A 4,503-nucleotide genomic window follows, 5' to 3' on the forward strand; every position below is an offset into this window, starting at 1 on the left:
CACTCACTTGATAAGGTGGTGACTCGGTACTCGGACAGCGCTTCGTTTACTTTAAAATAATTTCCTTCGACGAAACCTAGTATTATTACCACTTGATTTTAGTATAATATTTATCGTGACTAATTATTAGTCTTATTATTATTATTATATAAGCGCTTAAATAATATTTTCCAACCACTATGTATAGACAGGGGCCAGACATAAAACACCGGAGGGCAGGACCATTTTGGCATATAGCACTTCTGAAATCCAACAACCCTATGCGGCCCTTTAAACCAGATTCCCCGTACCGCTAGTAGTTAAAAAGATATTATAACAACACTTATATAAGTCATAATAATAGCCCAAATAATTATTATAAGGTCCTAATAACGTTACTATATTTAAATAAAATCGATATTAAAAATTAGGTAGGCGTATCTTACCTTGTTGCTAGCTGAGTGTTGGACTAGCACTTATGATCAGAATCTCCTGGAGGGAGAGCGTGACTGTTGTGTATAGATCTATACGGGACTGACTATCCCGCACCTTGCTGCTAGCTACAGTAGGACCGGCAGGTCTACGGGTGACAAAGTCATAAAGGATACTGGTGCCCGATTCGCGCCATATCAAGTTAATGTATGGTCATAAAACTCGCAATGTAGATAATAACGATGTATTTACGTAATAATAATAGATCAAACGAACTAACTTCAGAGTTAATAACCAAGTGATTACAGGAGGGTATTAACAATACCTTCAAGATTTAGATCACCACGTTTTCAATTAGTTTTATTTATGTAATAAGACTAATATACCTAACTGGGAGTAACCAGGGTTTTTCAAAAGGAACTATGCTTTAACGATATAAGTATGGTAGATACTTGTACTCTTCAATTTAGAACGGATAACCAACAACCTACTTTTAGGTAAAATATAGGATTTTCCCAGGATAACACGATATTTTATAAACTGATGGTTTATCATTCAACTAATGGATATTCATGTTCATTCCATGACTCCTTGGATTGTGCGTATCTAGTATGAACCGGGAAGTCATGGAAGGAATGGGTTTTAATCATGCTTTTTATAAGAAAATATGAGATTTTCTTGAGTAACACTTTTCAAAAGGATCAAAGAATATTTTTTGTCCAAAACTAAATGCTTATGAACTCACCAGCTTTATGCTGATAGTCTTTCAAAACTGCTTGTATTCTCAGGAATTAGTAGACAGGTACTTCCAGGAGTTTGGAGAAGTCGGAGCGTTAGAGTCACGTCCTTCTATTTTACTTTTGATATAAACAAAACTATGTATTAAGTCAATGTAAACCTTTTTCATATATGTATTCAATGTTTGGTTATGTTTACTATGATTGTTATGATACAATTGTTGTGATACTACACATGACGTCCTCCGCCCCAGAACGTTTACGCCGTTCCGGTTTTGGGGTGTGACACTCAGTATCACAACAAATGTAGAATAGTAAAACAAGCAACCACAACCATTACATTAATATTAAAGCATTTAGAATGTATTGGATTCACAAAAGATTGGCTTTAAAATTAATTAATAAAACAAGGACATGAAGCTACTATGTTCCATCTTCTGAATCCCGGTGCGTGTACCTGTCTACTAGTTTCCTGAGAATACAAGTGATTTGGAAAGTGTATCAACATTTAAGTTGGTGAGTTCATAAGTATTTTTTTAAGAAAAGTTATACACAATGTTCTTTAGAAAAATTCATCTGTTCCTCAAGAAAACCCTATATTTTCTGATGTGATGAATGATAAGTAAAAATGACTCTTTCAATTCCTTTTATGAGTACTTAATGAATACAAGTTATATACAATCCAGAGCAAACAGACAATCAATTGTGTGGATCTGCCCCAAGCCCACAACCAAACAAGGAACAGGAAACGAGGCAGAAGTCACACATTCCATTGTTTATTAGATCCTCATTGTATATAACCCTGACGTATTCACCAGGTGCTTACGGAGTTAACTGTAATAGTTCTTTAATATTTGATGAAAATATTCCTTAAGAAAATCATATATTTTCTTTAGTAAAATGGTAACCACAATAGTTCCTTCTATGATCACTTAGTTTATATACGCTATATATAATCTAATATCGAACGGACAGTTAAATGTGTAAATCTGCCCTAAGCCCACAACCAAACAAGGAACAGGAAGTAAGGCGGAAGTCACACATTTCACTGCCTATCGGATATTAATTATATATGACTCTGATGTGTAAACTAAGGAATTATAGAACTAACCATTTAAGGTCCTTTATGTTATACTAGTTTAATAAGAAGTATTAAACCTTTTATAAATAAGTTTCTAGTTTCACTAACTCTATTGTGAAACATTGTTTTCAGTAATAAATGTTATTGTTTTCAGAAAGTTCTATCGAAAAATGATTACCTTTAAATAAAGATGTTTACAATAGAAAATCCTATATTTTCTATAAAACCGACTGGTAGTCTTACTCGTTCCAAGACCGAAAAGTACAAGTATTTAATTTAATGATATCTAGTTTTACGGATTAGTTAAACTGGATGAAAATTTGTTTACCCTGAAATCCTGATACGGCGATACTACCCTCCTATGATCACTTAATACATACAATTTGTATATAATCGAGATCGAACAGACAGTTGAATGGGTGAATCTTCCCTAAGCCCACAACCAAACAAGGAATAGGAAATGAGGCGGAAGTCACACATTCCATTGTCTATCGGACTTCAGTTTTATCTAACCTTATTGTATATATTGAGTACAATATAGTTAATATCCCTTGTTAAAGTTTAGGAAAAGTATATTACTACGTAAATATATCGTCATTTCTCCTTTTGAGTTATATGACCATACTGATTGATATGACGAGAATCGGACATTGATATCGTTTTATGACGTTTGTCACCCGCAGACCTGCCGGTCCAACTGTAGCTAACAGTAGAGGTGATGGATTGTTAGTCCATTTAGATCTATACACAAACGCACGCTCTCCCTCGAGGAGACTCTGGATCATAAAGGTGGACTTCTACTTGTACTTAAGTAAGTACCGAAGACGCGTCTCACAAACTAGATTAACGACTTTACAAGTAATAATGTGAAAATCTTTTTATAAACAATTAATAGTTTTGTAAAAAGATTCATATGATCCATAAACTATATTTATCATAGTTTATAAGTTTATTTCCATGTTTTAACAAGTTTCATGTTCTTAATCATATTGACAGCAAGATAACGAAATAAGTAAAATTACATGCATAAACACAAGATTTCTTGTGTTTTACTTGTATTCCCCCCCCCCTCAAAAAGCATTTAAAGTCATTTAAAAAGGTATATTATAGGGGTATGAACTCACCTTATGTGAGTGATTCGATTGAAGACTGGAATAAGGATGTTATACTCCTGAACGAAGTCCCGTAGCACAAATGAGTCCTAAATAGCATCTAATGATACATATATGCATGAAATTAGTAAATCTAACTACAAAGGTGATTAGGAAACAACCTAGGATGCAAGAATAACTCACCAAAGGAGTGTTACAAGCAAGTTAGGAGGCTGAAAGGGAGTTTACGGCCAAGCTAGAAGGGTTCACGGTCTCATGAAGGGTTCACGGCCCTATGATGGTTCACAGCCCTTATGAGTGGTTCACGACCCAACTTCAGGGAAGAATACTTGAAGATCTTGTTGTTTAGCAAGTGTTTGAAGATCCTAAGTTGTATTCTAAGGAGATACAAAGAAAATGGATGTTTAAGAGTGAAATTGATGTTCTTGATATATCATACATGAGAGAGAATGGGATGTTTGTGGCCAAGAGAAGAAGAAGTGAAGGAAAAATGAACCAAACTCATATATATACATAGAGTTCACGGCCTAATGAGGGTTCACGGTCGTGAACATGGTTTGCGGCCGTGAACCTCACTTGTTGAGGTTTATGGCCCGAATGCAGTACTCCGATCTCGTTTCCTTAGTGGTTCACTTCTTAACACACAACCCTTACATACACTAGGTTTAGAGACTTATAAGTTTGATCTTCGGTTGAAGTGTTTGACTTTTCAAGATAGAAATTTTCAGGTTGTGAAACATGATTCCAAGTTTCTATCCAATTGAAAACTTGGGTTATGAGAATCTTTCCTTATTTGGTAAATTTAGACACTACCACAAACGAAAGAATCAAATCCATATCGCTAAAACATACAAACATTAATTTTCACAAATGCCATTGCAAGGAAATATAAATAGGATAAAATAAAAAATTTTATTTATTTATAAAAGGTGCGGAAAGACTTTTTCTTACAATGCAATTACAAATGAAAACTATGTTACTACATATTTCTAAGCAATCTATCATAACTCCTAAGCAGCAGCTCAAAAATCTGGTCATCGACCCATGCGATTCAAATCCATCTCTTCGCGATCAGACTCAGTATGCTTTTTCTTTAAGATTCCTTTCTTTTCTTCGATCCTACAAAACATCAAAATGTAATCTTATCACATTATTTATTAAG

This window comes from Lactuca virosa, chromosome 6, assembly GCF_052849685.1.
Source record: "Lactuca virosa cultivar CGN04683 chromosome 6, Lactuca_virosa_CGN04683_v6, whole genome shotgun sequence".
Lineage (NCBI taxonomy): Eukaryota > Viridiplantae > Streptophyta > Magnoliopsida > Asterales > Asteraceae > Lactuca > Lactuca virosa.